Consider the following 12756-nt stretch of genomic DNA (forward strand, 5'->3'; position numbering starts at 1 on the left):
TTCCTTTTCATTTCATTAGTGAAATATTCCAAAGGCCATATTTTGTTGTGTTATTATTTGAGGTGAACCAACAGGGCAGGTAAGACATGACCTGCCCACCTCTACTCTGATTGGCTTACCCTGACATTCTTACCCCTAACCCTAACCAGTCATCACTCCTCATACTTAAACGTACCATAGTTTTGCAGGTAAATATGAAAAGTCAAATGATCACCTAAATTGAACATCTCTCAGCCAAATTACACGGCATTCTGAGATATTTCAGTCTGGACCGAAATCAGACCTACTGAGCAACAGGGCCATCTCTGAAGCCATCCCACTATCATGAAAGAAGCCACACACAGAAAGGGTCACATGTAAAAAATGGTAAATAACAGCTGAATTAATCAAGCGACCATTCTGATTCAGCCGCGTTGACAGAAATAAAAGCAGTTCTGCGGCTGCCGAAGCTCAGACTGTCATCTGCATGACAATAAGATGCACTTGAGCTTTTCTGTGAATGACAGCGGCTGCTCTGCTCTCACTTTCTGCCTGTCAGTCTGGATCCCTGCGGCTGGATGAAGCTGAGACAACAAACACGCTCTGCTCCCGTTGGATTGTATTGGTTTATCTTGAATTCTGATCACCCCACAGGAGTGCTAACATGCCTGTCAATATCCGGTTATTCCTCGGGACTCTTGAGCAGTTTTATTTTCCCGTACGGAAACATCATATTCCGTTTACTGGAACCGCAGGGCTGAGATGTTGTGAAACCATCCTCCCATTTACCTGGTGAGTTTCAACAGGTTTACATAGGCCCGGTTTCCAATGGCGACGTTGACAGTGTTTGGTTTATTCAGGGCTTATAATCAGTATTTAAAAATGCAATACTATCATATTGATTGTATCCATTCAGGCTTGGTATTTATTGCATAGTCAGGTGAGACAGGTGCGTCCACTGTGGCCTCACTATCTGTAAATGTATGCAATATAATATAAGACAATGCATATGAGGTTATGAGAAAGATCTTTTTTTTTGTCTTTGCATCACTGAGCTTACAATCATGTCAGCGAACAACAGCCTGGAGCGAAGCTTCCTGAGCAGTGATGTAACAGTTTTTTCACTAAGCGTTTTGAGGATTTAGAGCCAACGGGCCAAAGCGTCTCCCAATTTCACAGCTGAGAAAAAAAAAACACTTTAATCACTGCATCTCTCTTTAGTTGAAATATTAGATTCGTATGAGTGAACATATGAAGATTAAAGAAAAGACAATTATTGCTCTGTAACACAGATTAAGTCTTTATGCAGTAAATATGTTATTACTGTATTTCAGTGTTTTTAGCTTTAGGTTGGTTTTTTTATGTGTTGATTTGAAATTCAAATCCAGCCTCACCAGAGCTTTCAGGTAATACTTTCAACACAGTTTGCATTTTGTTACTTGGAGTATTTTGCCTCAAACCATCAGCCTGTAAATGATGAAACTGCAGAGCAGCAGTGCAGGTTTAGTGCACCTTGCTGATGTTCGCCACATGATGCTTACAACTGTGTTAATGATGCGTCTCAATTCAACATGGATTATTACAGAGCGACTTAGGCAGAGATGTTGTGAATTAAAATCAGTTTGACGTGTTTTTGTTGTTTTTTTTTTGCCAGAAATTAAAGTAGCACTGAACACATTTTAATGATTTAAATGTAGTTAATTGCTAATTTTAAATAAGAATAAAATGTAATCATAATGTCACTGTTAGCAGTTTTATATCCTTCATTTGCTTCTGCTGACAGGAGTTAATAGTGGACCGTCTTTTTTATTTAGTGTGTTATCATCAGAGAAAGGTCACCGGTCCTCAGCAGGATTCAAACCCACGTCACATGTGTCCAGTCCGCACCTGAGCCTGATAATCATCAGCACTTTGATGTTGTTTAGGCTTTCATTTTCAAAGAATATTGGCTGGATCAAACCTCTGTCAGACGTTATCTAACAGCCAGCCAGTCGGATGTCTTTCCAAAACACTGAACAGTTTTTCTAAAGGCACGAAATGGCTGACTCCTAACTCTTGATGTGGATTTCTAAACAGTCACAAACCGCCGGGGATTTGACTCATGTCTGCTGAGATGTCAGATCTGACATGTGCAAAGACTTGAAAACATTTACAGCTGTTGAACTGAGTCACATCCGCAATTTTACAAGGAGTGAGCAATGATTTTAAAAGGTCTGCACGTCGAAAAAACAATGACAGATCTCGACATCCAGAGCAGTGGAGCAAGAAAGAAGTTCAACCTGGCCCAACTTTGTAGTGTGAATATGTGACCGTGCCAGACTAGATAACTGATATTTGCCTTCCAGTAACAGCAATTATTAATTTATTCTTTTTTATAAAGACTATGGTTAAAAAACTGTGATTAAGGTGTGATTGGTGTAACTAAAGCACAGTTTTAAAGCAGTATCAGTGCCTTTTCTGACCACTCGAAAGCAGTGGAACAAACTGTAAAGAAAACACTGACATCACTTCATAGCATGGAGAAACAAGTGCCTCTTTACACATTCAACACAATCGTTCAGTTGGAGTTGTATTTGTGTCCACTCCCTAGCTCTGGTTTGGTCTCCACCAACTCCTGAGAGAAAAATCTGGCTTCTCAGCTGCTTGATGTCCCACTTTCACCACTTCCTTTCTGTACTTCACAGCCCCCCCCCCCCCCCCAAAAAAAAAAACACACACACACACACACAATCTGTGGACATTTCGCTGTTTTTTGGACAGTGAAAAAGAATAATTTTTATTATTGATTAATCTGCTAATTATTTTCTCAATTAATCAATTGATCATTTGGACTGTAAAATGTCAGAAAAAAAGTCAAAAAGTCCAAGTACAATAAGGTGACATCTGTTTGTCCAGCCAGAGGTCCAAAACGCCAAAATATTTCATTAACAATGGCAAAAAAAGAGCAGCTAGTCTTAAATTTGAGAAGCTGCAACCACACCGTTTTTTCCAGATTTGCATGAAAAATGCTGCATCCTATCACTTCATCGTATTTCTCATCCGGACTTGAAGATTTTCAGTTATTAAAGTGATTTTTGCATCCTGGTGTGCAGACCTCTGCTCTGCCCAGCGTCCACTAGATTTATTCCTTCTTTTATTTCTTCTGATCTGCAGGTGCAACATGAGATCCTGCACTACAGTGAGAGGCGTCCTTTCACAGTCAACAACTCAGAAATGGGCCCTCACGATGTGTTCAGGGTCATGCTCATTCCTTATTCCTCATTTTCCATCCCAGATTACAATTTTCAGATATTTGACTTTGGTTGAAATATCTTAATTTTTGCCTTCATTTTGTTCGTTGTTCCTCTTGCTAAAGAAGAACAATCGTCAATTAAACGCCAAGTGTAAACTGTGCGAAAGTGCAAAAGTACAGACTGAGTTTTGCTTTTGTCTCGTCTCTCGGCTCCACTGGGCTGTGATTGACAGGAGATTATTGGTTGAAAACATGGAAATCAGACAGGCAGAAAGCGAAAGTATCCCCCCTGGTGAATTTGAGAAAAACCTGAAGCTTAATAAGTTTTTCAAATGAATCAGTGACCTTGAAGCTCCTTTTATTTTCTTTAACAACTAACTTCATCAGTATGCCTCAGTTCATGTCGCTATCCTGAGGGAAACTTTGTGATGAGATCTGCAGGTGTTAAACAAAGAGTTTTAATTCTTCTAGTCCCGAACAAATTCGTGTTTCGTCCCAAAAACATGGCGACGTTGATCTGCTGCATTTCGACAAGACAAAGGCAGGCAGGCATGTCAGAGGCAGTGGAAAAGTTTGGTGTCCAGGGGTTTATAACTGTTGCATATGTGTAAAATGGGGCCTAAAAGAGGCAGACGCCACTTCTCACATGAAAGTGGTGATTTGTAAAAACAGACTTGACAGGTGAGCCTTGCCACCTGTACGTAAACTGTGACCTATGTGTAGCGACATTATGGCAGCGCAGCTGGTGAGGTGGTGAAGTGACTTTATCATGTTGCCTCCAGCAGTGCTACCTTTACTTGCACTTGCAGTGAGCCACAACTACTCCATAAGCACTTTTTAAATATGACAAGTTATAAGAGACAAAATGTTTTTAAATCAAAATCTGACTAAAACTAACTGATGAAATTATCATTATCAGTTGTACAAATTCAAGATTACATTAAATGTGTAACACTGAAGAACAGCAGAACAGACCGTCTGATAATACTATGTCTTATCACCAAGTATGATTTTAGTTGTTATATAGTTTTGGGTGTAAAATCGCTGCAGTGAACACGACTGTGCAGTCAGACACACAGAGTCACTGCAGACGCCGCGCTGGCTGCCACACACACATGCTTCTCCAAATATTGAGTCTGTTTGTGTTTCCAGCGGTGTGAGTTCAGGTGTGCCTTTTCCCTCCCACCAGTGGCAGACATGCTGTGACTGTAGGATCTTGTCTTCCTCGTCGCTGTGGCCACCAAACAATATGAGCTGTCTGACTGCCGCCTCACCCGCAAGCACCTTGATCTCGGTGTTGGAAAAATTCCTTTTCTTGGTCCTCCTCTCAGTTGTTGCTATGATTCACCATAACGTGCCATTCATCAGCAGGCTCATGTATATGCATAAATGTCTGTGTGTTGCTCTGCACTGACCATTTATGGTTGGATGTGGCGGGATATGAGGCTGATCCATGCACGCCATTTTCAGCTTTTATTCACACATGCACTTTTAGTGTGGATCCTTTCCTTTCACTGTTTCACTGCTAAGGCCTATAGTTTTACTAAGTCTCATGTGACATAGGCAGGTACACATGCACGACAGAAATCATAAATGTGCAATGTCAGTTGTTTCAAAGCGTGCCGTGCCTGCCTGAGATTGTTTACAGCGTGTCTTTGTCCAACAACAGAGAGTTTACCTCAGACTCTTTTGACTGATTGAGTTGGGTGCTGACCGAGCTAGGCCATAGTGGATGGACTTGTGAAGCTCCAATTCCTGGACTACAGTGTTAGTCAAGAACTGCATGAAATCAGCTGATGGCAAAGTTCATGCCTGTGAAAAATTTAATTGCTCTGTTGTTAAGCTACTTGGGTTAAATTTACAAAAAGGTGCAGCAAAAAAATACTACCATCCAGAAGAAGTTGTGTGAATAGAATTGAATCACCTTTTCGAAGTTTTACAATATCAAATGGTCTGTACGGAGGCATGAAACACTGTTGACAGTATCAAGACTTTTGTCAGCAATTCAGATGCAACAGACTGGGAGTGACAATAACAGTACCTGCTGCATATCAGCACAGAGTGTTTTCAGTCTTTTCTGTCCAACATGCTTGATACTGGCAACATTTTGAAGCATGTTTCAGAAGAAGAAGTTGACCATTAGAGAATGTAAAGATGATGATCATTTTGGCCACCGGACAGTTCACACTTCGCTACTGATGGTGAGGCTACAGGACACATACTGTTTCCATGGCTGATGCTGACAGGGACAAGACACATTACTCAGTTGTTTAACTGAAGAGTTTGAAATCAGATGTGACTCCCACAAGTCATGTGATCATTTTTTAGTTTTTGATCCTTCAACTTCGGCCTCAGGAAATGCAAGAGCTCCACTGTTTTAGCAACACAACAGTGTGCACCATTCTTCAGAGGTGTGAGGCCACCTTGTAACTTAACAGAGACTCCTCTGTGAGAGTACGGATGAGCTTAAAGCAAGCAGGAAAACGCTTGGCAGTGTCTCTGAGTATGACTTGGTCCAAATAGTGAATATAAGCAGTCCAGATTGTTACCCCAACATCAACAAGGTGGTTAAATTGTCTCTTGCACTGCCTTGTGCAGCATGTCAGAGAGGATTCTCACATCTCAACATGATAAAAACCAAATACAGATCTCGTCTGTCACACTCGTCTCTCAGCCCTGGTGCACATTCACCTGTCAAATACGACCACAGAGACATTTGAGCCAAAGCCAGCTGTTGACCTGCGGGTGAGACAGCCAATCAGAGGCTCAGCCAGGGACTGGGAGGTGCATCTTCATCATCTACCATATTGGAAGCTAAAGCAGAGGACAATGAGGGAGACCCAGAGGAGGACAGTGAGGGAGACACAGAAGAGGACAGTGAGGGAGACACAGAGGGGACAGTGAGGGAGACACAGAGGTGGACAGTGAGGGAGACACAGAGGAACACAGTGAGGGAGACACAGAGGTGGACAGTGAGGGAGACACAGAGGGGACAGTGAGGGAGACACAGAGGAACACAGTGAGGGAGACACAGAGGGGGCAGTGGGGGAGACACAGAGGTGGACAGTGAGGGAGACACAGAGGGGACAGTGAGGGAGACACAGGGGAGGACAGTGAGGGAGACACAGAGGGGACAGTGAGGGAGACACAGAGGAACACAGTGAGGGAGACACAGAGGAGACAGTGAGGGAGACACAGGGGAGGACAGTGGGGGAGACACAGAGGGGGGCAGTGAGGGAGACAAGGAGGTGGACAGTGAGGGAGACACAGAAGAGGACAGTGAGGGAGACACAGAGGGGACAGTGGGGGAGATACAGAGGAGGACAGTCAGGGAGACATAGAGGAGGACAGTGAGGGAGACACAGAGGAGGACAGGGAGGGGGACACAGAGGAGGACAGTGGGGGAGACTGTGTCTAGTAAGACCACACTATGTACAGGGTGAGTACCAAAAATCATCTTCTCACCTGAGTACCTGACAATAAAAGGTTGTGTGCACCCCGTCTATAGTAATGTCCTGTTATAGCTGCAGACAGTTAGTAATGCTTTTTTCATATTATGGTAGTAATTGTCTTTTGCAGTTTTTATGAAAATTCACATAATATTGGCACAACATTTGGATGGAAAAGTGTCGTGTGTGCCTGTGTTCAGCTCAGCTTCTGGCTGATCTCAGAACTCACCAGAAACGTCAGTCCTTTCTGTTACATTAGTCGTGTCTCTCTCCTTTTCCCCCTCATCTCTGTACATTTATAAAATCGATTCATGAAGCCCCGTGACTAGCACTGTCCTGGTCAAATTTACACCTATTTGTGCCAATTTATGTCTTTCCATTGACTTTGTGTGCAGCTTAAGCAAACTTTGTATTGCCTTCTATCTGAACACACTTTTAGACTGTCAGTGTGTGTCTTGTCCAGAGTCTCTGTAGATAATGGAGCAGAGATTTGTCCCCCAGTTGTCTGTCACAGGTGCTAAATCACTAATGAAACCTGAACGCTGTGTGCGGAACATTCATAGCACCACATCAGGATCACCACTCCCAGCATGGCTTTGTGGACCACCGCACGCAAGAGCTTCTGTTACTGCAGTGTTAATATTTACTGCTATAAGCACTTTTAATTAAAACTTTAACTGTGCTTGAGACAAATGCTTCCATGTATATATTTTTGGTGGCTCATGGCAGTTCTGTCTTCCTTTGAAATTGCTGTCGACACAAATGAGACAAATGATCATTTGATGAATCTAATTCCTCGCTTTGATTTCACACATCTTTGAATTTTTTTTATTATTATTCTAAAGTGATGGGTTGATGCTGAAAACAAATCCAAAATATGAACTATTTTCTGAGAGACTCTCTAGAGGATGTAGAAAACTCTTTAGACAGGGAAAAAATATGGAATAGGGACAGGGGGGAAAATAGACTGTGAGAGACTGTGTTGTAATAAATACACAGATATACTGGAAATGAATGTCAGAAATGGTAGCTGAGTTATTAGAAAAGGTTCATAACAAGGTGTAGTTGAAGCAGTGCTAAGTGGATTAGTTCCATAATGAATATGTGATGTGATTAATCATCTGCATCAGCAGAGCTGCCAATATTCCCTCAATATCTTGACATTTTGATTAATTGGCGTAACTGTAGAAGTAGAAACAATAATTCTCATTTGACTTGATGATTAGACAGAAGCTCAACTACAAGAGAAGAAGAATGAGTGCTTGTAAAATAAATGGTGCCGCTGACAGCTGTTTTTTTTCACATTATTCCCAACTCCAGGCACAGAAGAGGGTTTTCAGAGCAGCACAACAGCTCACGTGGACGCTGCTGGACTGCGAGTCCATTAGGTATCAAAGTATCAATGCCAACCAGTGTGAAAGGGCTTCATGGTACCAGGGTACGCCCACGCACTCTGCTCTGCAGGCTGCATTCATTCACCACAGCCTCCATTGCTGAAGGAAGCACACTGAAATAAAGAAAATGCATCATAATATCACTGCCCAGCATCTGTCATTATCTTCTAAGAATCATATCTTCCTCGTTCTTGCCTTTCACATTTTATTTAGCTGCAGCTTTTCCCAACTTCTCGTTCCCTCTCATATACAGGGGGCTTCTAGCTGTGCTCAGGGAGCGAGTGTCTCATCTAAAATTGAGTGGAAGATTCTTTCATCTGAATCAATCAGTACGGTGGAAAATGAATGGGACATAAATGAATGGGGAAATTTTATCCAAATCAAAAATGTTTTGCAGTTGTGGTTAAAAGCTATTGGTTTGGAACATTTTATGGCCTGTTAAAGTGTTCTTCACGGCATGGAAGAGATTTTGTACACAAAACCTTTATTTTCTCCGGCTTCTACAATGTTTCTTATACACCAACTCAGAATTGTAGTTGTTGCCATAAATGGTTTGAGCGCAGTTTCAGTTTTCTGTGTAATTGCAGTTAAACCAAAGGTCTGTATTTATGAGGAAACTTTAATGTAGCTACATCATTAGCTGAAATTTGACCACTGGACCATCTGCATCCCAAACAGCCAATGAACCAACTGCAGAGGTCAAAACAGCCAGAGAATCAAACGAGTGAGCTAAAAGAGGCTAAAAGATGAAAGCTGCAGAGTGGCTCTACCACTGGAGCCTTTCTGGACGTCATTTGAATCCGATTGTGGAATTTGTAAGAAAACAAGATGAAGTTTTTCACCTGGTGTCCCTGTTCTCAACGTTTTTTGGTCAAACCGGGCATTTGTCATTACCTTCTAAACGACTATGTGTATTTTCTGACATGATGCCTCTGTTTTCTCATCTGTCATCAGATATGTTCAGGTTCAGGTACAAAGACTTGGTAGAGCAACGATCTCAGTCATGGTAAAAAGAAGAACTACTTGGTTTAAATGTTCTTTTTACCATGTTTTGAAAGAGGACAGTCATTTGCAGACATGAGGTCATGAGTTTGACCAAATGAATCATGCAGCTACTTTTCCGGTGAGGACAGTCTCGCCCAGTGTCAATATCTCAACCATGTTGCAGTCCCAACAAAATCTCAGAGAAATGACGTCTATATATGCTCCTGTTTTATTGTAGGAGAAACATAATTGCTGTCCGGTTTATGTTGGTCATTTTTTTTTTCGTGTGGGAAGTGCTACACTTGGCGTCCAGCCTGTAGTTATGTTTAGGAAACAAAAGCACTTTGATGAAGGTGAGGACGAGATTGTGAAGAAAAGACTGATTAACAAAATAGTCTCTTCCTCTCTCATGTTTCAGGTTACTTTTGGATTTTTCCAAATTTAACCAAGACAGTGTTTTGCTAACCTTAACCTCTGTATGTATATATATAAATATATATATTTTTATATATACACTAATAAACATAATATACTAATACTATTTTATTCATGTTGTAGTTATTTTATTGTAGAAAAATTAACTGTCATTCAACATCTTACTGATTTGTTCAGTATCAGCATTTTGGAACTTGGCAAACATGCTAATTAACACGTCCTCATTATGTTAATAGAGAACTTAATCTGGGAGCTATTACATTTCCTTTAAAACATATTTGCAGTTGCAAATTAGTTGTATATAAACAGAATATCTAGGGGTCGGGATTATCAGTCCACATCTGGGAGCTAACAGTCACATCTTGGGTTATCGTGTCATTAAAATGTCATTTTGGGAAGAAAATGGCTCCCAGGCATGTGCTGTTCACTCGAATCGTGCAGTGTTTTGTATTTCTGTGGCAGGTTTTTGTCCAGTCAGCTCTGCCATCTTAAAGGTTTCAGATCTCCCTGCAGTGACCTGATTGCTTCTCCTGTATATTAAAACTGTCTCTGGCATTACATCAGATGCCAGATTTAAAGCCCTGGACGTCTCTCTCAGTTCGGATGCTTTATAATTATATCATTATGAAAACGCTGCTTGCAAACACTGCAGCTCTGGGAGATTAATTTATGCAGAATTGGGCTAACATAATTATTGTTAATGGTTGATTGTGCAGCAGTGGTGTTGTTGAAGGAAAGAAAGAGGTTGTTAGTTTTCAAATGTTTTGTAGCAGCAGCAGGAGTTATTATGGCAGTGAGTAATGTCATGCCATTAGAGCTTGTCATTCAATAGGAAGGTAAGTGGTGTGTGTGTGTGTGTGTGTGTGTGTGTGTGTGTGTGCAGGCGCGCTCTTATGGTGATACTGTAGGGAGTGAAAAAGAGAGAGCAGAGAGATTAGAGAGGCTGGAGAGAGAAAATGGGGAAAGAAAGATGGCTACCATTCGCAAAAACACACACAAAAAACACACGTGTGACACAAACACACACTCGACAAACCACAGATTGTCTGCACATTCACACACCAACACACACACAATGCCTCCTCTTTCAGCAGCCTGACAATAAAGACAGGGATGATTTCTGTCTGGGAAAAAAGTGCCAGTGTGGCTGCTCAATGGGGGATATAATAGGAGGGGAGGAGGGAGAGGAGAGAGAGGAGGAGAACATAAGGACAAGAAGGGGGAAAGGGAGGACAAGGGAAAAAAGAGGGAGGAAAAGGAGAAAGAAATGAAGCTTAAAAGGAGATGATAAGAAGGATGTAAGGGGAATGAGAGGCATTAAAGAGGAAGGGGAGGAAGAAAAGGAAGTGAGGAGCAAAGAAGGAACACACAAGAAATAGGGAGAAAAAAAGGAAGAAAGGAAAGGAGAATGTGAGGCAAGGACAGCAGAAGAGAGGAAAGAGGAGGAAGAAGAAAGATGCTAGTGGGAATAATGCAGGAGAGGAGATGAAACAGTGAGAAGGAAGAAAAAATTAAGGATTAAAGGAAAGGAAAAGGGGGTAGAGGGGGATACCATGAGGGAAGGAGGGCTTTGCAGAGGAGAGGAGGAGGAGAGCAGAAGAGAAAGACAAAAAGATGAGAGGAGAAGGCAGAAAGGAAGGGGGGGGGGGTTAACAGAAAAGGGGAGGAAGAGAGGATGGAAGGAAAGGAAAGAAAAGGGAAAAGCAGAGAAAGGGAGGTGGACAAGAGGCAAGAAAGGGAGAGGGTGAAGGAAAACGATGAGGAATGGAGGCTGAGGGAAAAGTGTCCAAGCAGGTGGATTGAGAAGAAACGTGGAAAAAAGGAATGAAAAAAGAGAGGGATGAAAGGATGAGAGGATATAAGGGCAGGAGAGGAGGTGGAGAAAAAAGGGAAAGGAAAGAGGCAAGCAAGAACAAAAGAAAAGCAGTAGAGGAGAAGAGACAGAGCAATGGGAAGAAGAGGACAGGAAGTGGGATGAGAACGAAAGAGAAGCAGAGCAGTGAAGGAGTGAAGGAATGTCAGAGGTCGATCAGAGATGATGGACAGGACGAGTTGGAGAAGAGGATTAATACAGTTCAGGCAGCTCCTCTAAACACTCCTTCCATTAACAGTGCAGGGTGAGGGGGCGGAGGGATGGATGGATGGATGGATGAATACATGAAAAGATGGATGGATGACTGGATCAGCAGATTGATTAAAACTCTTTTCTAACATATACAACATGATCCCTCTGTAGTCTGAGGTGCATACAAATGTGACTGAAGATTTAAAAAAAAACAAACATGAAAACCACAGATAAAAAAAGTCTCTTTGTTTAATTATAGATTTTAGAGGCAGAATTAATGGAAAACTCAGCTGGCTCCCCTGACACCCCCCCCGCCACCCCTCCCTCTCCTGATTCATTTGGATAAATCCAGCTCTGTATGCAGGTTAGTGCAGCTGTTGGTGATGCAGCCTCCACACAAAGCTGTGGATCTGTTTGCCTCCACCCGCTGCATCCTCTGCCTTTAAACACAGAAATGGATTTAACGGGGAATCCATTCAACACACAGCTTCTTAATTATTGTGACAACAGATTTTCCATTTTCATTTTTTTTTTAGTTTTATGTCTAACATAGCCTTGAACCTGAGAGTGGTTGCCATGGTTGCGATTGAATTTACACTGCACTTACCGTGAACCTGAATTGCTGTTGCTACACCTGTCAGTCTTTCTAATGTAGCGCTGCACCTTCGAGGTGCTTTTTGAAGCAATGAGTCCATTACCTCAGATAGAAGGTGCTTTTGTCCCTCACATGCAAGGGCAGCTTCTTGTTTTTACCTGGAGACGGTTGACCATTTAGATTTTATCAGCTGGCCAAAGTGAATCTGGAAGCTACGGTTCTCTATTCAGAAGGAAGGAAATTATTCAAACTCACACTTATATTTGTAATAACTTAAATAACTAAAATCTCATCATACTCCATGATACACTTCAGACGCCATAGTTGTTTACATTCCGATTGTTCCCGAAAGTCGTTCACCAGCACGTCCATCCGGATGACATCACATGGCTCGTGAAAGACAGGAAGTTATGACTGCACGTCACAGCAAGAGCTCATGCCTCTAGAAGCACCCACTCTGACGCACTGTTCGTGTTGACAGACAGAAAGATCGTGTGGTCTGAACGCCGCATTACTCAGCAGCGTGTACGGTGGCGCGCGTCATTTTTCAAAAGTCATCAAATGTTTTTTTTTTACTTCATATTTCTGCTTTAACGACCTTTAACGAACATTATTTACCAGCT

The 12756-nt window shown here is 42.0% G+C and overlaps 1 protein-coding gene across 1 annotated transcript in view; it reads left to right on the plus strand.

The window, feature by feature from the left end:
- The window catches only part of znf608 (zinc finger protein 608), a 47858-nt gene that overhangs the window by 5127 nt on the left and 29975 nt on the right, over positions 1 to 12756 (plus strand). The window lies entirely within an intron of this gene.

The sequence above is a fragment of the Chelmon rostratus genome, chromosome 5 (genome assembly GCF_017976325.1).
Source record: "Chelmon rostratus isolate fCheRos1 chromosome 5, fCheRos1.pri, whole genome shotgun sequence".
In the NCBI taxonomy this organism is placed as follows: Eukaryota; Metazoa; Chordata; class Actinopteri; order Chaetodontiformes; family Chaetodontidae; genus Chelmon; species Chelmon rostratus.